The 24090-nt window shown below is 40.9% G+C and overlaps 1 protein-coding gene across 5 annotated transcripts in view; it reads right to left on the bottom strand.

Moving 5' to 3' along the window:
- SFMBT2 (Scm like with four mbt domains 2) overlaps positions 1-21824 on the bottom strand; it is a 281711-nt gene extending 259887 nt beyond the window's left edge. Inside the window, exons 1-2 of one of the 5 annotated variants that reach the window (XM_073652449.1) lie at positions 21704-21814; positions 14932-15124 (exon numbers count right to left, since the gene is read on the bottom strand). The gene's annotated coding sequence lies outside the window, so the exon portion shown is untranslated. Of the gene's footprint in view, positions 1-13747; positions 13770-14931; positions 15445-21703 lie in introns of those variants that run through there. The other 4 variants (XM_073652450.1, XM_073652448.1, XM_073652452.1 and 1 more) reach the window with 4 other exon arrangements.
- Between the last annotated feature and the right edge of the window lie 2266 nt (positions 21825-24090).

The raw sequence follows: 24090 nt of genomic DNA, 5'->3' as shown, positions 1-24090 counted from the left end.
GCTAGATGGTCTTTATTTTTTTCAAGATTTAATTTTTCTATTACGTTCAGGCCTGGGTCTAAGAACGTGAGAACGGATGCCCTGTCTCGTAGCCTTGATTCTGTGTCCCCTCCGGAGCCTCCTTCCTCCATTCTTCCTCAGGGTATAGTTGTGCCCATGGTTTCGCCTGAGCTGGAAGCAGAAATTCGTACTGCTCAGTCCTTGGCTCCTTCCAATATTCCTGAATGCAAGTTGTTTGTCCCTGTGTATCTCAGATTACGCCTTTTGCAAGAATTCCATGATTCTGTGTTGAGTGGTCATCCTGGAGTTACTGCCACCCAGAAGGCAGTTGCTAGACTCTTTTGGTGGTCTGCTATGCGTAGGGACATTAAAGATTTTGTGTCTGCTTGTGAAACTTGTGCACGCGCTAAAGTGCAACATTGCCGGCCGGCTGGGGAATTGGCTCCTTTGCCCATTCCAGAAAGACCATGGACTCATTTGTCCATGGATTTCATTTCCGATTTACCTCTGTCTGGGGGGATGATGGCTATTTGGGTGGTAGTCGATCGATTCAGCAAACAGGCTCACTTCGTTCCATTATCCGGGTTACCCAATTCAGAGACGCTCTCCAAACTGTTTATTACTCATGTGGTACGATTGCATGGGATTCCTCTTAATATTGTATCTGATAGGGGAGTACAATTCGTCTCTAGATTTTGGAGGGCTTTCTGCAGAAGGTTGGGGATTGATTTGTCCTTTTCTTCTGCTTATCATCCTGGAACTAACGGTCAGACCGAAAGGACAAATCAGTCTTTGGAACAAATTTTAAGATGTTTTGTCGCTGATCAGCAGGAGAATTGGTCATCCTTTCTTCCTCTGGCTGAGTTTGCCTTTAACAGTCGGGTTAATCAGTCCACAGGAACCTCTCCGTTTTTCTGTAATTATGGGTTTCATCCTCATTTTGGTGAGTTCTCCAGGATAAGTTCTGGGTGTCCTGGGGTAGATGTAACCATTCAAGAGTTGGGGGATGTCTGGAGGGAGGTTAAAAAGAATATTGGGGTGGCTCAGCATCGGCAGAAACAAAAGGCCGATAGGAAACGCTCGTCAGGTGCCGCCTTCAAGGTGGGGGATAAGGTATGGCTATCCTCTAAGAATATTAGATTGAAGATACCCTCGCTGAAGTTGGGTGCTAGATTCATTGGTCCATATGAGATTCTGGAGGTGGTCAATCCGGTTTCCTTCCGATTACGACTCCCTCAGTCTTTCCGTATTCCTAATGTGTTCCACAAGTCTTTGTTGAAGGAATTTATTCCCCCTGTTCTGTCTCCCTCGCCCCCGCCTCCTCCGGTGTCTATTGAGGGAAGCTTAGAATATGAGGTACAAAAGATCATTGATTCCCGTATGGTCTGTAATTCCCTTCAATATCTTGTACATTGGAAGGGGTATGGACCTGAGGAACGGTCCTGGGTTCCGGCTCATTCTGCGAGGGCTGATCGGTTGGTCCGGGCCTTTCATCGGCGGTTTCCTGGGAGACCTGGGGGTCCGGTGGCCCCCCCTTGAAGAGGGGGTACTGTCATAGTCTCCACACTTTCCTTGTCTGCTAGGTTACTATTGTGTGGAGGCTGTCAGTCTGTTTTGGGTTTGCTGGGTTGTTTCTGCAATCATCTTTGTTCACTTCCCTTGATTAGTCTTCTACTTAAGCATGCTAGCTCCTTTACCCAGTGTCAATTGTACACTTGGTATTACCTGTGTAGGACTGATCTCTCTGTGCTCTGTGCCTGACCCAGCCTGACTATTTTCCCTTACCTGGATTTTGACCATTTGCTTGTTATCTGACTACTCTTTTGTCTGCTCCCTTTGTACTGCGCCATCTTCCTGGACTTGACTTTGGATTGTTTGACCTCCCTATTTTTATCTAGTAAGTAGCTCTAATATTATATTTCTTTCAGTAATATTAGTCTTTTCTCTCCTTTTCTGAGACTGTTATTTCTGTAGTGACTCGCGTCATAGATAGATCATCAATGTTTGATCGGTCGGGGTCCGACACCTGGCACCCCCGCCAATTAGCTGTTATCAGTGGCCGCTGCCGGCTGGTGATACTCACTTGCGGAGCTGCTCTGTCTTCTGATAGTGGCTGCTGTAAGGTACTACATATCTGCCTCCTATTGAATAGGAGGCGGATGTGCAGTACCAAGCCTTGGCCACTATCAGAAGAAAGAGCAGCTCCACAAGTAAGTATCACCAGCCGGCAGCGGCCACTGATAACAGCTAATTGGCGGGGGTGCCAGGTGTCGGACCCCGACCGATCAGACATTGATGATCTATCCTAAGGATAGGTCATCAATGCTAAAGTGGTGGACAACCTCTTTAACATTGCAGTGCATCTTGGGGTATGTGCACTCATTGAGTATTTGCAGCAGATATTTCTACAGTAAAAATCAGTGTTGGCAGGAAAAACGCTGCATAAAATATGCACATTGTTGCATGCATTTTTACTTTTTTCCCATTCATTTCATCAGGTGAAAAATGCTGCAAAACACAAAGAAACATGCTGACGATTTTTTAAAAAAAAGCTTTGATGGTTTAAATCCGCAAGGAAAAAATAAGTAGGATGTGTTTGAGATTTCAGAATCTCATTCACTTTCCTGGTATTGTAAAACGCTGCATGTTTTCCTGGCAAAACGAGCAGGAAAAGTCAAAGACACAACACGTGAACAAGCCCTTATAATATAGTGACCCTGTACGTTTTATGTATGTGAATAAATGGATGACTGATGCATTTTGTATCGTTGTACAAAATAAAGAAAAAAAGAAAATCCTTTATTTTTTATTTAATGGAAAGAGCCAGAAATGTTTTCCAGGAGAGATTACTTTGTATATAGGAAGTCTGATGAAACCAATGCAGACCTTCCTTTAAAAAAATCTGTTTCATGTACATTTTCCAATAGTTTCAATGTATAAAAAACCCTGTAGTGACTGTTTTCATTTGCTGATTGCACTTGTCATTGTAAGTTAAATTAATGAGACTTGTTAAAAAAATAAGTATTGTCAGATGAGTCAACTGCTGCGTGTACGTGGTTTAAGCCACCGCCGTAGGAATAAATGACAATCTTTGATCAATCAGTTACGTAGCAGTACACACAGCAGTGACCAGTCTCACAGAGATGTCCCATCCGATAAAACACACATCTATAAACAAGGGCAAGTACATTAGCCGTACGTTTCCAACACAGCACTATAGAAAGCTACTAGCGAAGAACCCCAGGACTAGTCAAACATGCTCGGTAGCCAGGCGTAAGCTACACTCAATTACACCAAGGTGAACCTAATTCAGTAGTGTTGGTTAATAGTCTGTGCTATCAAAGAGTACAAATCCCCAAATTCTTCTTTGTACCATGTTAGCCAGCAGATGGAAAAATATTAAAGACTGAGAGTCCTCGGTATTTGATACCTTTTAATGGCTAACTGAAAAGATGGTAACAAATAGCAGCTTTCCAGACTACTCCTCATCAGCCTATATATTTCTATTTATTCAGAAACAAAAATAACTACAATTCCTAAATATAATAAAAAAGTATATATAAAGTTCTTTGCACACAATGCGATGTCCGTGCGCACGTATCCAAATTGACAACTTCCTTAGGAAGGCGCCACGGAGGCAGCTGAACCTGACGCTGTGACATGCATAGGGGCACTACGCTAGTCCCCAGCACAGAACTCTCTCTCCTAAACAGCATGAAGTCGCACGTTATCGGGAGATATCGCTGCTTAGGGCAGAGAGGGAATGTTTAGTGAAAGGCAATGAAGCTGATGTTTCCAACAATGATCTTACTTCAATACAACAGCGATCACTGTCACTGCGCTGCGCTCCGCATCCCTGTAGATCTTCCGAAGAGGGCTCCCTGTGCTCCAAACTGGGTGATTACACCAGAACAGCTAGAGCTCACTAGTTAAGGCAGTTTATTCAGTAAATATTAACTATGGAATATATAATATATATATATATATATATATACAGTTATATGAAAAAGTTTGGGCATCCCTATTAATCTTAAGCCTTATGTTTTCTTAAAATTGGTGTTTTTGCAACAGCTATTTCAGTTTGATATATGTAATAACTGTTGGACACAGTAATGTTTCTGCCTTGAAATGAGGTTTATTGTACTAACAGAAAATGTGCAATCTGCATTCAAACAAAATTTGACAGGTGCATAAGTATGGGCACCCTTATCATTTTCTTGTTTTAAATACTCCTACCTACTTCTTACTGACTTACTGAAGCACTTTTTTTGGTTTTGTAACCTCATTGAGCTTTGAACTTCATAGCCAGGTGTATGCAATCATGAGAAAAGCTACTTAAAGTGGCCACTTGCAAGTTGTTCTCCTGTTTGAATCTCCTCTGAAGAGTGGCATCATGGGCTCCTCAAAACAACTGTCAAATGATCTGAAAACAAAGATTATTCAACATAGTTGTTCAGGGGAAGGATACAAAAAGCTGTCTCAGAGATTTAACCTGTCAGTTTCCACTGTGAGGAACATAGTAAGGAAATGGAAGAACACAGGGACAGTTCTTGTTAAGGCCAGAAGTGGCAGGCCAAGAGAAACATCAGAAAGGCAGAGAAGAAGAATGGTGAGATCAGTCAATGACAATCCTCAGACCACCTCCAGAGAGCTGCAGCATCAACTTGCTGCAGATGGTGTCACTGTGCATCGGTCAACTATACAACGCACTTTGCACAAGGAGAAGCTGTATGGGAGAGTGATGCGAAAGAAGCCGTTTCTGCAAGCACGCCACAAACAGAGTCGGCTGAGGTATGCAAAAGCACATTTGGAGAAGTCAATTTCTTTATCAAAGAAGGTCCTGTGGACTGATGAAACCAAGATTGAGTTGTTTGGTCATACAAAAAGGCGTTATGCATGGCGGCAAAAAAACACAGCATTCCAAGAAAAACACTTGCTACCCACAGTAAAATTTGGTGGAGGTTCCATCATGCTTTGGGGCTGTGTGGTCAATGCCGGCACCGGGAATCTTGTTAAAGTTGAGGGACGCATGGATTCCACTCAGTATCAGCAGATTCTTGACAATAATGTTCAAGAATCAGTGATAAAGTTGAAGTTACGCAGGGGATGGATCTTTCAGCAAGACAATGATCCAAAACACCGCTCCAAATCTACTCAGGCATTCATGCAGAGGAACAATTACAATGTTCTGGAATGGCCATCCCAGTCCCCAGACCTGAATATCATTGAACATCTGTGGGATCATTTGAAGAGGGCAGTCCATGCTCGGCGACCATCAAACTTAACTGAACTGGAATTGTTTTGTAAAGAGGAATGGTCAAAAATACCTTCATCCAGGATCCAGGAACTCATTAAAAGCTACAGGAAGCGACTAGAGGCTGTTATTTTTGCAAAAGGAGGATCTACTAAATATTAATGTCACTTTTCTGGTGAGGTGCCCATACTTATGCACCTGTCAAATTTTGTTTGAATGCAGATTGCACATTTTCTGGTAGTACAATAAACCTCATTTCAAGGCAGAAACATTACTGTGTCCAACAGTTATTACATATATCAAACTGAAATAGCTGTTGCAAAAACATCAATTTTTATAAAACATTAAGCTTAAGATTAATAGGGGTGCCCAAACTTTTTCATATAACTGTATATATACAGACGCGCCTATGGGCAGAGAGATTGACGCACACGCATGACAGCGCGTGTTAAATGCTGCTGTCAGAGATTGACAGCGGCATTTAACAGGTTAACAATCATTAAAAAACGCTATTAACCTGCAGCTATGGGGTTAATCTGCAGGTTAATAGCGTTATTAACCTGCACGGCGCTTGCACTTAGCTGAACACTGCAGGAAGAAAATTAAATTTATTCTCCCCGGCAGTGTTTTGGTTTCAGTCGTGGGGGCAGTGCAGGCGTGGGTTCAGTCACCGGTCTGAATATAGAGAACTATAACCGCGCCCACTGCCCTGACTAACACTGGTTCTGCACTGGAGAAGGCTGTCAGTCAGTGCGGGGGGCGCGGAGAATAAAGTTAATTTTCTCCCTGCAGTCTTCGGTTAAGTGCATTCGCCCGGCAGGTTAATTTATCTGGAGGTCAATAGCATTTTTTCTGGTGACAGGTTCCCTTTAAATTCACTCAGGAAAAAAAAAAGCAGCGTGTGCATGAGATTTCTGAAATCTCATAACTTTTGCTGGTACTTTAAAACGCAGATTCTTTTCTACAGAAAAAAATTTTTGCAAAAAATACGCTACATGTGAACATAGCCTCAGGCTGTGTGCCCACTATGCGTTTTTAAGCATTTCCGCAGCGGCAATTCCGCTGCAGAAATGCTTAAAAAACGCTTGGTGGAAGGTCAGCCATGTGCCCCAATGATAATCCGCATGTGCTGTGCACATGCTGCGGAAATTTCCGCTGTGGATTATTATTGCGGAAAAATCCGCAGCACTACCAATTATTTTGTGTAAACGCAGCGTTTTCACCGCCATTGACTTGTGTTGGAACGCATGGAATCCGCATCACTGGATCTGCAGATGCGGATTCCAAGCGTTTCAATGTGCGGATGGTACCCGGGTGTGGAGAAGAGGAGACTCTCCTCCGGACCCGAGTACCATAGAACCTGTAAAAAAAATATATATATATATACATTATACTTAACTTCTGATGGCCCCCGGTGTCCTTGGCGATGCGTCTTGGAATGCCGGCAGCTAGCGATGGTCTGAAAAGGACCTGCCATGACATCATTTAGTCATGTGACGGGTCACGCGACCACTGACGTCGGCAGATCCTTTAGTGTACCGTGAGCTGCCGGCAAGCCAAGACAAGGACACCGGGGGCCATCAGAAGGTAAGTATATATTTATTTTTTATTTTTTAACATTCTTTCGGTCACACTATATATGCCGGTTGCATGGATTTATATAGTGTGACCAAGTTGTCAAGCACTTTCTAAGTGATGCTAAAATCTCTTGGAAAGCGCTTGACAACCCGCATGCGGAAATGCAAGTGAAGAACGCTTCACTTCCGCTTGTCCCTGGCAGGAAAACGCATGTGCAATCCGCATGTACAATCCGCATGTACAATCCGCATGTACAATCCGCATGTACAATCCGCATGTACAATCCGCATGCGTTTTTTTCTGCCAGGGAGATGCAGAACCGCTCAGGAAAAAATCCGGAGCATTTCTGCATCATGGGCACATAGCCTTACTGTTACTCCATGGTTACTCCAGCTGTGCCTTCTAATCTGCCATTCACAAGAGTGTCACATGACAGATTTTTATTATCTTTGACTAACTGACAGAAAGCAAAGACTACCGGGTCACAGATACAAAGCTGAACGATATAACTTACAGAATTACTGTGAAGTCTGACACAGGGGTGATGGATAATGAAATATATATGACCTAATATACATATGTCTTTGTCAGCCATACTAACTGCAGTATGTAACTATATACCTGTGCATGGGCTATGGATTGTATGGCCACTGTAATACTGACTCATAATGATTGTCACATTTGCAAATATGGCTTCTGTGAGAAAAAGATAAGTCCGAAACAAACTGAACAGAAGATGAACAGACTTCACACCACAGGACAATTCTGAAGCATCTAATGATTGTATGTTTCTTTTTTATTTTAGAAGGAAAGGTTCTTAAAGCATAAAGTTCTTAAAACCTACACCTAAATGACTAATCAAACCACATAGCCACCTGCTATCCAGAACACTAGAATAGCACACACGGCAGTGATGTCTTCAATGTCAGACCCGTGTGCTCGGGTTATTCTATCACATAAAATAACATGGTGCTACACAATATTATTAGTATATCTTATTCCAGGTTTCATAGACTTTACCAATTACACTGAATTCTGAAAAGATAACATATAATTGTAGTGTTATCCTACACTTAGGTATACTGGGATATTCTGTCCTTGGGGGTAACCTAATTATACAGTATCAGGTATCAGTATCCACCTGTGACAGTACAAACCCATCTTAATTTGTTGTATTTTTATGTCCCTTATGATGACATGTATATTCTATTTGAAGAGCACAAAGAAGCCTTGCATTAAATATAAAACGATGCTGCAATAATAATAATAATTATAACAATAAATAACTTGCACAATATTTATTGCTATTTATGCAGTACTTTGCCACATTGGCTATTATGTCTGCAAAGTTTTTTAATCCTACGATTCTGCACGCACTAGCAATTTTTGTATATGCATAGTATATCTATACATTTTTTTAACCAATTACAATCTTCTCATCAAGTGTATCTGTTTTTAACATATATTTGTGCAATAGTCTTTCCTTTGAAGTTTTAATATTCTGTATCCTATAAAAGTATCTAATATTTGTGTTTGCATATTCTGTGTGATGTATCTTATTTATAGGTAACCAATGCTGCAATACAAAGTGTTACTGCATATGTTATGTATGACTGACCAGGACAAAAACATATTGTCTGGGAAATATATTAATGTGGAATACAATGGTGTACAAACATTACATGTCTGATCATATCAGGATATGGGTAATCAAACAGAGCTCCAATTAGTTTACAAGCTCTGTACGAGGTGTGGCACATGGCTCACAATAGGGTATCAATGTAAACCTGTCCAAAAATGTCTTCAGATTCAATCGGTGAGAAAAGTAGCCTTAACACTTCCTTAAATACATCTCTACCAGCATGGGAGTAAAATCAAATGTCACATAAAATAAAACACCCGACAAATGTGTTCAAGTAGAAATATTTTTATCCAATAAAGTGCAAAAAATACAGTCTAACAAGGATATATACAAAAAAGTAAACAGACATTGCTGTAGATCCATTGGAGAAACTCCTACATGCTGAGACAGCAAGGAGGCAGACGCAATAAAATCATACGTGTCATACAAATACATCATGATCAATAACCATCAATATACGAAATGTTCTTTTATTTGTACTATATCATCACACAGCAATGTATGACAGCTATATAACCATTTTTGTAGGACTATTAAATATCTTTTATATTTTTGGGGACTCTGAATTACACTGGGAGAAGAGTATTGGGACACTCCTCTTAAACACTGAATTCAGCTTTTTCATTCAGCCCCATTGATACAAGTATATAAATCTGTGAAATAATAGGTTGTTCTAAGTAGCTCCCTGAATATGACAATGGTACTGTAATTGGAGTCACCGGTGTAACAAGTCAGCTTGTAAAAATATTCCATGGTCACCTGTGAGGTGTTATCGAAGAGTTGAAGGGTTTAGGAACCACAGCAACTTAGCCACAAAGTGACAACCATGAGAAGTTACAGAGCATGCCAAGACATTTTTGACAATTTTTCGCTTCCAACTTTGCAGGAATAGTTTCTGCTCCAGAATGGCTGTGCCCCAGCGCAAAAAGCAAGGTCCATAAAGACATGGTTGAATGAGATTGGTGTGGAAGAATTTGACTGACCACACAAATCTCTGACCATCGTAAACCCAACCTTTGAGAATAACTAGAACTATGATTGCAAGCCAGTGTCTGACCTCACAAATGCTCTTCTTTGTGAATGGACAAAAATTCCCACAGACACACCCCAAAATGTTGAAATCTTGTAGAAAGTCTTCCAAGAAGAATGGAAGTTTCTAGGACCAACTCCATATTAACGCCTATGGATATAGAATGGGATGTGATAAAAGCTCCTGTCTGTGTAAGGAGTGGGTGTCCTTATACTTTTCTCCACATAGTGCATCTTCTATATAAACCTTTAATATCATTTTAATGGGCGTTCCAACCCAAAACCCACTTCTTGATATTCTATTAGGTCCTGGTTCTTGCCTTTATCGCAGAAATTGCCCAAACTTTACTTGTTGTGTTTGCATTTCCTCTATTTGAATATAGTATGTGGTAGATTTGAATGTGTCCGTAGTGTCACGGGTTGTTTTTTAGAATTAAAGGAAACACTTTGCATTACTTTCTTTTAAGGCACGCTCACTGAAATCAAACATAGACAGGATGTTCATCTGAGCAGAAAAAAAATAAGGAAGAATTTATCAAGAGAGGAATTTTTTAAGTCAGTTTTGCTTCACCCTGCATTATAATTATTTGCGCCGAATTTGTGAAAGTGTCACACAATGTTTGATAAATTTGATAACATTTAGCATGTCCTTAGATGTAAGACTTCTGACTAGGACTGATTCCCCATGCCACCCTCCTGCTAGAGTCATTTTGCTACGTTTTGAGCAACATTTTTTTAAAAAAGTCACATGTGGTGAATAAGGCTAAAACTATGAAAATGCTGCACCCGCCTCTTTTGATACATTAAGAAAAAAGATGGACTTGGCACAAAATGCTTTCAAAATAGCGCACAACTTTTGTGAAATGTAAACTAAAATTGACATAAAATGCTTCAAAGTCTAGTCCAAAACATATAACAAATTCCCCTTAGTATTTTTTTATGCAGCTTTTTGAGACAAAGCCGAGGATGGGTTTAAAAGGAATGGGACCTTTTTAAATGAAGGATTTATACCTTTCCTTTCTGATGGATCCAGTTGTGGCTTTGACTCTAAAAACTTCTTCAAAAACTGCAGCAAAAATATTGCTGTGTATAAAAGTACTCTAGAATTTTCTCTAAATTACCATCCACCCATTCCACATGTAACTAAATAGTGTTAACTTGTTTAATATTATAATGATTTTAAAAAGCATGTAAATGAGTGGGTGGTACTACACAGCAACTTTACCTATAGCAGCAAGGAGACCAGCTCTGGCGCTTATCACCAGATCATGTATTACATAGAAGGGAAGTCATTTGAGTGACCACCATGTAATGCTCAAACGGAACCTTTCATGTCCCATAACGGTATTTACCTGCAGATATGGGGTTAAAATGCCAATTGTAGCATTATGAAGGTGCCCGGCTGCAATACTTAGAGAAAATGAACTTTATTCCTCCCGGGAGCTGCCAGCTTTCAGTCAGGCCTGGAGCAATTATAGTCACTGCTCACGGCATTGACAGCGGCGACTGTAAGGACGCCTCGGCACTGACTGACAGCCGGCGCTGCGGTACATCAGTGCAGAGCAAGCCATCAATCAAAGTGCCAGGGCGTGCTTACAGTCGCTGATCTCAATGCTGTGAGCAGTGACTGTAAGGGATTCATGCATGACTGAAAGCCGGCGGCTCCCTAGAGGAATAAAGTTCATTTTCTCCCGGGTGCCGCACTTTCAGTACTGCGGCCAGGCACCTTCATAATGTTATTAACCTGCAGATTAACCCTATATCTGCAGATTATTTGTTTTATCAGACCTGGAGGTTCTCTTTAATTCCTCTAAAATGGTCACATTTTCTATATTGGACAATATTCAGGTAACATGATACTAGTTTGCATCAGTCATTTGGACCCTGTTTACAATAATAAATTGAGGGTTTTTAAAGGTTTCATTAATTTAAAGAAAAAATACAGATCCTGATTAAATCATTTATGAATTTGTATTGCATTAGGGTCCCTTCTCTATGTATCTGGTTGCTGCTAACCACACTGAATTATTAATTACTTCCACTTTACTAGTTTTATGCACTACAACTAATCTAAATAGATTTTAAACGTTGATGACAAATTGGCATTGGTTTCAATTAGTTTTTCCACTTTGTCACCAGAAAAACAGAAAATGATTCATGCTACAAAAAAGGAACACTCATAATGGCCGGACTATTGAAATGCAAACTAGAACACATGAGTCTGAGTGCCAAAGAAAGCAATAATGCGGGCTCAGTCTAAAGCTAGCCATACACATAAGACAACTATCTCTTCCTCACACTGCCACCTATTTCGTTGGGGAGAGGGGGGTTCAGGGAAACGGATATTATAGAACATGTTGAAACCCAATCTATCTGATTTTTGTTTTCTATAAATCAGCCTTCAGCAATATGCACCCAAAGACAAGCCGATCCTACATCGAAAGGATAGTACAAATTCACAATTGATACTTTTATTGCATCAATGTCTAAATCCATCATACTCAGTTGTACGTTGTATTTGCAGATAGCTGTCAATTGAGGCAACTCTGCTGAAAGCTCATATCATCAACTAGAGAATCTGTTCACCAAAGATGACATTACACATGTACCCAATGGAAGCCTTTACAATGAGGGAATCCAGCCTTCTACATGGAGAGAGGTATTTGCTTCTTTCCCAAAAAGTATAGGCTTCACACACCATTTTTCTAAAAAATAAACCCTGCATCCGTTCTTGCACGGCTTACTCTGTGGCTGTTGTTTTCAATCATTTTTCTATAAGCTTTCTATGGAAATGTCAAACTGAAGAAAAACACATGCTAAAATGTATGAGTAAAAGAACTGTCACAGTAAATGCTTGTAATAAACATGTCATATTTAGGCTGTTCTTTTACAAGGTACAAAAATACCATGTGTGAATGACGCCTAAAGGTGGATTTTTTTATGCTATAGTTTTTAAAGCTAAGTGCCAAAAATGTATACCTTGTAACAATGAATGACAATATTGCTTGTAATGGACCATGGAAATGACAAACTATGCATATCCATCACCTAAGTGTGTGTATTGTACTTCTGCCTCAAGTAAATGACCATGGTTCCCTGTAAGTACACATATTTGTCACAGTTATACAAAGAATGCATAAACAGTATTGGCAGCTTACAAATTAATTCTTCCTGGTGACATTATACTTAAGGATATGCTTAATATGCCAATGTGAACATAATACCTCTCTTTGTAACTCATTGATAGACTCATTGGTGTTTGGCATGCTTCCTGTGTGCCATTTGGAGACATTGACTATCCCTATTCATTCAAAGCAGAAGCAATGGAGGTACTCCTAACTACAGTAACACCCTGCCATATATATATATATATATATATATATATATATATATATATACTGGAAATGTATATAGAGAATGTAAATATTTTACATCTTCTGAAAAATATTTGCTAATATGCATATGTAAGTAGTTTCAGAAACCCCAATAAAACTATGGGCCTGATTCATTATTTCATTTGCACCTGTGTTTTTGTTCAGTTTTTGGTGTTTTGCACCTAATTTTTATTTGCTCCAAATCCATCTTTCCATTTGTGACTTTTTTTAAGTCTATTTTATATGTGGTTGCCTGTTTTGTGTTTTTTTTGTTTTGCTTTTAGTTCACCAATGCGGACGTGGTTTAGGGTTTCCAAATGGTTCGGCTTTTCAAGAAGTCGCAAAAATTGTCACAAATGTTCTCCAGTCCGCACCATCGTCCATGGAGTCATTTTATGTCTGCCAGACATTTTGGGAAATGTGCAACATTTTTGCAGTAGAAAGTTGCAAAATGGTTAAAGACAGAGGTGAAAAAAAAGCCATTTTTTAACTTTAGCCAAAATTCAGGAATTTGACTCAAAAGAAGTCAGCGAACATCACAAGATAAAAAAAAAAAACAAAGTGACTTAAATAAAGGTTCAAATGACGAATAGGGGTCCATGTTTCACTAAAAGAACAGGTGGTTATGAACATCCAAAATCAGTACTCTCTAAACAAATGGAAGACCAATCTAGTCTCTAGAGAGAGATTTCTGTGAAACAATGGTAATACTAATTACATTCGAGACAATAATAAGCAGAAAAGGAAGGGTAGTGGATGGTATGATCCCATTTTCAGCCTTGTGATCTCTTAAGAAAGGCTGTTTATGAGTATATAGTTTAAGAAATAAGCTTTAAAGTCAACATGGCATAAGCAGGAAGGATTGCTTACTTAGTATACAAGGACAGGAGCGCATGATGGAACCTCTCATGGTCAATGGATTGCATAATACCTTATGTTTATTTATCAGGCAGGAGTTAGAATCCCAGTAGCAGCCATACAAAAATACACTGCAAAATGAAAAACAATGAAAGTATATGCACACAGTCCCTATAAAGAACCATGTTTCATACATGCAACAATAGACAATCAAGCTACTACATTCCTCAACCAATCCAAGCCAACAGCAAATATCGGATCAGATGGCCTAAGAATCACCATGAGTTTTGCCAGACACACAAGACAAGAAGTTGGCAGTAGGATTAAAGCTTGGACTGTCACATACACATAAAGCCAAAGTACTTGGTATACTGCCCCCTATGTTTTCTGCAGAGTGATAGACAGTAGACCTGTAAGCAATTTGCCATACATTATCGATATAGTATGATAAAGGTGTAATATGTCTTCATTTATGTTCTAGCACTGAAGAACAGAATATGTCACCACACATAAGCAATAAATCAAATGACATGTTTTAAAAATTATTAAAAGTCTAAAAGACAAGATAATCCTGCAACCATTGATAACAATAGATATTACTATTCAGGTATCAGCACAAAACTGATTCTCATTTGTATTAGGCTATGTTCCCACGATGAGTTTTTGGTGAGTTTTTTACGCTTTTTTTCTCGCAAAAATGCAAGTAACCTATTTTACTTAATGGGTGCAGAAAATCTGCAACATCAAAAGCTCATGGTGGGAAAGTAGCCTTACTGAAAAATAGAACTGAATTTATAATTTACAGAACTAACTTTACAGAACTAAGACAGCGCCACCATGTGGCCAATTTATCGTGAAGCATGGTGTAATATTTAATAGGATGGGATGGACTATAGCTAGTTACACAACCATTACACAATTCATATGCAGTAAACCAGGAATATAACCAATTGATTACTATATTTATACAGTATTTTTCAGTATAAAATGAAAATTGATTATGAATTTATATCAAGGCACAATAAAAAGTGACCCAGAAGGCATATTTCAATGGTTCTGCATCAAGTAATATCCCAGCAATTATTCTAGACATCAATATATAATCAGCAAAACTCTAATTAGAAACATCTTTGCAGCAGACCTGATAGCTCTTGGCATATGAGCTCACAATCTAGGAGGTATATAGATGATTGTACCTGGGGTAAGAGAAGTGGTTGGCATTTGACATGTGACAAGCCAATGCATTGCTTTCCAACTCCTCTTGGCATCCACTGGTGATCCACAAGTGCCCTGTACAGCCCACTCTGATCAGTAAGTAAATCTATGAATCCTCTCCACTTATCCTCCAGCGGTGATAGTCCCTGGTGGGCTGTCAATCAGAGCACCATCCTGTACGGAGCAAACCAGTGATCAGAATGGAGGAATCACCCTGGGTAATCCAAATACTCCAGAAGAAAACAAGTGCAATAATCCAAGGCAGGAAAGCTCCACTGTGATAAATCCACGCGGGGAGAGAAGCAGGTCTTCCTCTGACAAGCTCTCGGCTGTGTCTCCCCCTCTCCCTCTCACTGCCTCACTCCCTCTCTCCCCAATGGGCCCTCCACTTAATTCCGTGATCGTCAGCGCCCACGTCAGCGGAGGAGGTCACAGCTCCTGTTCCTCTTCTAGATCGCACTCCCTGCTAACAGCGATCGTCCAGGGCTGCACCGATCCCCGGAGTGCTGTGCAATAAGGGAGGGGGCTCATCTCCTGCGTGAGTAGGGGGGCATCAGCACATCTCCAGCACACCAATGACCTACTTCACCAAGCTTGAGGAATGCCAAGGGATGTGGCATACTCTATTCACATGCCAGACACTCCACACCAGCTTCAGTGAAATATCACTAGTGGGAGCGCAACTGTAATTAATTACTAACTTGGTCAAGGTTTAAGAGTCAATTAATAAAGTCCAGCTCTGCTATGCCAGCCCCTGCCCCAACAGCCGGCATCAGCAGGGTTAACAGCTCCCACCTTATCACCGGCTGATAGAGCCCACACCTGCTGGAGTGACTTTCCCACACCACTACCTCCACTAGTGTTATCTTATCTTTATTGCCACTAGACATGCAAACCGTCCATGTCCTGAGGGTCACATTTCTCCATAACTATGTATTCAAATATTCATTATATTATTATTACCTAATAAAACTAGTATCTTATCAATGTCCTTGTAAACACGCTGGGATTTGTAGTACCAACCATAGAACAATGGGAAAGAAATCAAGCCCTAAACCCAAAATGATCGGGTTGTAACTAAATGAGTTACATAATAAGCAATTAATAATAATTTACTCCCAGGAAACATTGTACACAAAGGAGCTGTCACTATCATACATGTCCCACCTACTACACAGCAGAGAATGACAGACCACCACGGAGAAATGCTGCCAGTACCTGGCTATACTGGTGTAAGGGGGGCGTAGTGAGCTGGTGACACCCCCACTCTGTGCAGTGTATATATACACTCAGCTATTATCAGTGGTACTAGCTGTACAGTCCACACAATGCGCATTACTGAGCAGCCGCAGCTTCGGCCATTACCTGATTTAACGGCAGGTGCCATTAGGAAGCGTGTGTATACATATATATCTATATAGTGTGTGTGTGTATACATATATATCTATATAGTGTGTGTGTGTATACATATATATCTATATAGTGTGTGTGTGTATACATATATATCTATATAGTGTGTGTGTGTATACATATATATCTATATAGTGTGTGTGTATACATATATATCTATATAGTGTGTGTGTACATATATATCTATATAGTGTGTGTGTACATATATATCTATATAGCGTGTGTATACATATATATCTATATAGTGTGTGTGTGTATACATATATATCTATATAGTGTGTGTGTATACATATATATCTATATAGTGTGTGTGTACATATATATCTATATAGTGTGTGTGTACATATATATCTATATAGTGTGTGTGTACATATATATATCTATATAGTGTGTGTGTACATATATATCTATATAGTGTGTGTGTATACATATATATCTATATAGTGTGTGTGTATACATATATATCTATATAGTGTGTGTGTACATATATATCTATATAGTGTGTGTGTGTGTATACATATATATCTATATAGTGTGTGTGTACATATATATCTATATAGTGTGTGTGTACATATATATCTATATAGTGTGTGTGTGTATACATATATATCTATATAGTGTGTGTGTACATATATATCTATATAGTGTGTGTGTACATATATATCTATATAGTGTGTGTGTACATATATATCTATATAGTGTGTGTGTGTATACATATATATCTATATAGTGTGTGTGTATACATATATATCTATATAGTGTGTGTGTACATATATATCTATATAGTGTGTGTGTACATATATATCTATATAGTGTGTGTGTACATATATATCTATATAGTGTGTGTGTGTGTATACATATATATCTATATAGTGTGTGTGTACATATATATCTATATAGTGTGTGTGTACATATATATCTATATAGTGTGTGTGTGTATACATATATATCTATATAGTGTGTGTGTACATATATATCTATATAGTGTGTGTGTGTATACATATATATCTATATAGTGTGTGTGTGTGTATACATATATATCTATATAGTGTGTGTGTACATATATATCTATATAGTGTGTGTGTACATATATATCTATATAGTGTGTGTGTACATATATATCTATATAGTGTGTGTGTGTATACATATATATCTATATAGTGTGTGTGTGTACATATATATCTATATAGTGTGTGTGTGTATACATATATATCTATATAGTGTGTGTGTGTATACATATATATCTATATAGTGTGTGTGTACATATATATCTATATAGTGTGTGTGTACATATATATCTATATAGTGTGTGTGTACATATATGTGTGTATATATATAGTGTGTGTGTGTACATATATATCTATATAGTGTGTGTACATATATGTGTGTATATATATAGTGTGTGTGTGTATACATATATATCTATATAGTGTGTGTACATATATATATAGTGTGTGTGTATACATATATATATATAGTGTGTGTGTGTATACATATATATATATATATAGTGTGTGTGTGTATACATATATATCTATATAGTGTGTGTGTGTATATACATATATATATAGTGTGTGTGTACATATATGTGTGTATATATATATAATTTGTGTGTGTATATATATATATGTATAATGTGTGTGTGTGCATCTAGATCGTGGATGCACTATATGTGCATATATATATATATATATATATACACACACACATATATACCTAATATTTATGCCCACATATATATATAGAACTGCAGCTCTATCTGTCCATGTTGCTGGTGAACACTATTCCTGGGCCATCATGGACTGCTCCTAATCTCAGCCCATGCTCAGTTTGGGAAGCACAAGGTTAGCAGCATATAAAGCAGCACACTCCAAGGCCACAGTGTAAGATAAACACAAAGGGCAAACACTGGCAAACATTCCAGGCAGCACACAAACACCATCAGAGTGCCACTACCATATCACCATCAGACAGTGTACCCACATCCAGCGGGCACAGGGGCTCTGATGGGCACACACCACGATGTCAGATGGGTGGTAAAGTCTAATTATTGCTCAGGCTGCTTGTGTTACATTGTACAACCATTAACTACACAAACTGAGGCTGTCATGTGCTGTGTCAGAAGCTCTGCACATGCGTACTAGTCTGTGTCAGGATTCTGCGAGCGCCCGGCATTAGAGGGTTAATGAGAACAGGCATTATGTGCTGCCAGCGCCAGCCAGCACCGCACACAGCACCGGGGCTGCCGGGGACTCCTCACCCGGGAACCCCTCACCCGGGGACTCCTCACCCGGCTCCCCGTAGGCACTGAAGCTCTGGCACACCGCTCCCTGCCATCCACAGCCATGTGCTGCCATGTTCAACGCAACACACCATCCGCTCAATGGATACAATCAGGTTACTCTTTAGATCTGTTTGACCCTCTCCTCCACTGTAGAACTACAAGTAGCAGCAAGTAGCAGCAGCATGGCTCTGGGCCGGTCTGCTGGAACGTGTTGATCAGTGGATGTTCTACATCGGAGGGTGAATAGTTAAACCTTTATACTTTGCCTACATCAGCATCGCCGAAGGCAGCAGTGACAATCCGGGGATTACACGATTACTCTGTAACCCCTCCATGCCCGGAGTGTGACCTACAAACCCCGCACACTGTGGGGTGGGCAGAAATATTAGGAATAACATGTGGGTGTATATATATATATAACCCAGCAACTACATCACATCGGAGATGTACAGGAAAAGAACGGAGGAGGTTGTCACATGTAGCAGGGCTGAGGTTGTCACATGTAGCAGAGCTAAGGTTGTCACATGTCACATGTAGCAGAGCTGAGGTTGTCACATGTAGCAGAGCTGAGGTTGTCACATGTCACATGTAGCAGGGCTGAGGTTGTCACATGTAGCAGAGCTGAGGTTGTCACATGTCACATGTAGCAGGGCTGAGGTTGTCACATGTAGCAGAGCTGAGGTTGTCACATGTCACATGTAGCATGACTGAGGTTGTCACATGTCACATGTAGCAGAGCTGAGGTTGTCACATGTCACATGTAGCAGAGCTGAGGTTGTCACATGTAGCAGAGCTGAAATTGTCACATGTCACATGTAGCAGAGCTGAGATTGTCACATGTAGCAGAGCTGAGGTTGTTACATGTCACAGGTAGCAGAGCTGAGGTTGTCACATGTAGCAGAGCTGAAATTGTCACATGTCACATGTAGCAGAGCTGAGATTGTCACATGTAGCAGAGCTGAGGTTGTCGCATGTCACATGTAGCAGAGCTGAGGTTGTCACATGTAGCAGAGCTGAGATTGTCACATGTCACAGAGCTGAGGTTGTCACATGTAGCAGAGCTGAGATTGTCACATGTCACATGTAGCAGAGCTGAGGTTGTCACATGTCACAGAGCTGAGGTTGTCTCATGTCACATGTAGCAGAGCTGAGGTTGTCACATGTCACAGAGCTGAGGTTGTCACATGTCACAAGTAGCAGAGCTGAGGTTGTTACATGTCACAGGTAGCAGAGCTGAGGTTGTCACATGTCACAAGTAGCAGAGCTGAGGTTGTCACATGTCACAGAGCTGAGGTTGTCACATGTCACAAGTAACAGAGCTGAGGTTGTTACATGTCACAGGTAGCAGAGCTGAGGTTGTCACATGTCACATGTAGCAGAGCTGAGGTTGTCACATGTCACAGGTAGCAGAGCTGAGGTTGTCACATGTCACAGAGCTGAGGTTGTCACATGTCACAAGTAGCAGAGCTGAGGTTGCTACATGTCACAGGTAGCAGAGCTGAGGTTGTCACATGTAGCAAAGCTGAGGTTGTCACATGTCACAGAGCTGAGGTTGTCTCATGTCACATGTAGCAGAGCTGAGGTCACATGTCACAGAGCTGAGGTTGTCACATGTCACAAGTAGCAGAGCTGAGGTTGTTACATGTCACAGGTAGCAGAGCTGAGGTTGTCACATGTCACAAGTAGCAGAGCTGAGGTTGTCACATGTCACAGAGCTGAGGTTGTCACATGTCACAAGTAGCAGAGCTGAGGTTGTTACATGTCACAGGTAGCAGAGCTGAGGTTGTCACATGTCACAGGTAGCAGAGCTGAGGTTGTCACATGTCACAGAGCTGAGGTTGTCACATGTCACAAGTAGCAGAGCTGAGGTTGCTACATGTCACAGGTAGCAGAGCTGAGGTTGTCACATGTCACAAGTAGCAGAGCTGAGGTGGTCACATGTCACAGAGCTGAGGTTGTCACATGTCACAGGTAGCAGAGCTGAGGTTGTCACATGTAGCAAAGCTGAGGTTGTCACATGTCACAAGTAGCAGAGCTGAGGTTGTTACATGTCACAGGTAGCAGAGCTGAGGTTGTCACATGTCACAAGTAGCAGAGCTGAGGTGGTCACATGTCACAGGTAGCAGATCTGAGGTTGTCACATGTAGCAGAGCTGAGGTTGTCACATGTCACAGAGCTGAGGTTGTCACATGTCACAAGTAGCAAAGCTGAGGTTGTCACATGTCACAGGTAGCAGAGCTGAGGTTGTCACATGTCACAAGTAGCAGACCTGAGGTTGTCACAGGTAGCAGAGCTGAGGTTGTCACATGTAGCAGAGCTGAGATTGTCACATGTTACAGGAAGCAGAGCTGAGGTTGTCACATGTCACAGGTAGCAGAGCTGAGGTTGTCACATGTCACATGTAGCAGAGCTGAGGTTGTCACATGTCACAGGTAGCAGAGCTGAGGTTGTCACATGTAGCAGAGCTGAGGTTGTCACATGTCACATGTAGCAGGGCTGAGATTGTCACATGTCACAGGTAGCAGAGCTGAGGTTGTCATTTGGTACAGTCATCGTGGTTTGTTATGTGTTCCTGTGGAGCTAACACGGGACTGCGTGGAAACCTGGAGGCTCCCAGAACACAGGGAATGACAGGTCCGGCTCTGCTACACGAGCACAGCTGGGTCACGTGGCAGTGTTTGCGTAGTATATGACAGTAGTAAAGTGGCCAGTGCCGCCCTGGTTGGCAGTGCCAGTCCGGTGTGCGGTGCCGGTGGTTGGTCTCCCGCTGTGCAGGCTCCTCAGCTCTGCTTCATTCACTACAGACCTCAGTGAGCAACAACTGAAAGTGAAAGCGGGCACCGACCTCCCCGGAGGAGGTTTCCCAGCACTGTGCCAGGGGCAGAGTGCGGGCACTGCTGGCTACCGCTGCCCCGCTGCACTGCACTTATCTTCCCAGCTCAGTCACATGCCTGGCACTGAGGGTAGACGACGTGTACCAGCCCCGGCCCCACATGGCCTGTGTGAGCCCCCGTCCTGTGGGCACAGGCTCAGGCACCGAGCCCCGGGCGCTGTCTTACCCTCTGCAGCCCGGCATCCCCAGCACAGCAGTGACGGCGGCTCATTCCAACATGGCACCCGCCGCACAATGTGCACACAGCTCCTTCATTGACCTTTGCAGCAGTTGCAAAATTTCTTACTAACCAATTAAAAATAGTTTATGAGCCGCCTGCACTCCACCCATGACTGCTCACCCCACACTGCACGTGTGACTGGCGAGGGGTGGCAGCCTGGCAGTGCCCTGTGCTATAGACTATATGCAAGCCAATCACTATGTACTACCGCATAATGTACACAGCGATGTGTCAGTGTGTGTGTATGTATATGAATATATGTATGTGTGTATATGTATGTGTGTATATATATGTATGTGTGTGTATATATATATATATGTGTTTGTATATACAGGTGCATCTCACTAAATTAGAATATCATCAAAAAGTTAATTTATTTCAGGTCTTCAATACAAAAAGTGAAAATCATATTATATAGAGTCATTACAGACTGATCTATTTCAAGTGTTTATTTCTGTTAATGTTGATGATTATGGATTACAGCCAATGAAAACACAGAAGTCATTATCTCAGTAAATTAGAATACTTGACAACAGCTTGAAAAATGATTTTAAAATCTGAAATGTATATTCAGTAAATGCACTCAATACTTGGTCGGGGCTCCTTTTGCATCAATTTCTGCATCAATGTGACATGGCATGGAGGCGATCAGCCTGTGGCACTGCTGAGGTGTTATGGAAGCCCAGGTTGTTTTGATAGCAGCCTTCAGCTCGTCTGCATTGTTGGGTCTGGTGTCTCTCATCTTCCTCTTGACAATACCCCATAGATTCTCTATGGGGTTAAGGTCAGGTGAGTTTGCTGGCCAATCAAGCACAGTGATACTGTTGTTTGTAAACCAGGTATTGGTACTTTTGGCAGTGTTGACAGGCGCCAAGTCCTGCTGGAGAATGAAATTTCCATCTCCAAAAAGCTTGTCGGCAGAGGGAAGCATGAAGTGCTCTAAAATCTCCTGGTAGACGGCTGCGCTGACTTTGATCTTGATAAAACACAGTGGACCTACACCAGCAGATGACATGGCTCCCTAAACCATCACTGATTGTGGAAACTTCACACTAGACCTCAAGCAGCTTGGATTGTGGCCTCTCCACTCTTCCTCCAGACTCTGGGACCTTGATTTCCAAATGAAAATTGGAACTCTGGAACCTTGTGCAGTGTGTCAGTGACTGCCTTCTGGACATTTGTCAAGTCAGCAGTCTTCCCCGTGATCGTGGAGCCTACTGAAACAGACTAAGGGACCTTTTTAAATGCTTAGGGAGCCTTTGTATTTTTTTTTTTTGCTAATTATTCAAATATATTGAGATAATGACTTTTGTGTTTTTATTGGCTGTAAGACATAATCATCAACATTAACAGAAATAAACACTTGAAATAGATCACTCTGTAATGACTCTATATAATATATGAGTTTCACTTCTTGTATTGAAGAAATGAAATAAATTAACTTTTTTTTATGATTTTCTAATTTAGTGAGATGCACCTGTATGTATGTGTGTATATGTGTATGTGTGTATATATATACAGTACACACCTTCTCATTTAAAGATTTTTCTGTATTTTCATGACTTTGAAAATTGTACATTCACACTGAAGGCATCAAAACTATGAATTAACACATGTGGAATTATATACTTAACAAAAAAGTGTGAAACAACTGAAAATATGTCATATTCTAGGTTCTTCAAAGTAGCCACCTTTTGCTTTGATGACTGCTTTGCACACTCTTGGCATTCTCTTGATGAGCTTCAAGAGGTAGTCAACGGAAATGGTTTTCATTTCGCAGGTGTGCCCTGTCAGGTTTAATAACTGGGATTTCTTGCCTTATAAATGGGGTTGGGACCATCAGTTGTGTTGTGCTGAAGTCTGGTGGATACACAGCTGATAGTCCTACTGAATAGACTGTTAGCATTTGTATTATGGCAAGAAAAAAGCAGCTAAGTAAAGAAAAACGAGTGGCCATCATTCCTTTAAGAAATGAAGGTCAGTCAGTCCAAAAAATTGAGCAAACTTTGAAAGTGTCCCCAAGTGCAGTTGCAAAAACCATCAAGCGCTACAAAGAAACTGGCTCGCATGAGGACCGCCCTAGGAAAGGAAGACCAAGAGTCACCTCTGCTTCTGAGGATAATTTTATCCGAGTCACCAGCCTCAGAAATCGCAGGTTAACAGCAGCTCAGACCAGGTCAATGCCACACAGAGTTCTAGCAGCAGACACATCTCTACAACAACTGTTAAGAGGAGACATTGTGCAGCAGGCCTTCATGGTAAAATAGCTGCTAGGAAACCACTGCTAAGGACAGGCAACAAGCAGAAGAGACTTGTTTGGGCTAAAGAACACA

Source organism: Phyllobates terribilis, unplaced genomic scaffold (genome assembly GCF_046119375.1).
Source record: "Phyllobates terribilis strain yellow unplaced genomic scaffold, ASM4611937v1 Scaffold_11__3_contigs__length_659146591, whole genome shotgun sequence".
Classification (NCBI taxonomy): Eukaryota; Metazoa; Chordata; class Amphibia; order Anura; family Dendrobatidae; genus Phyllobates; species Phyllobates terribilis.
This window is presented reverse-complemented; position numbering and strand designations above follow the sequence as displayed.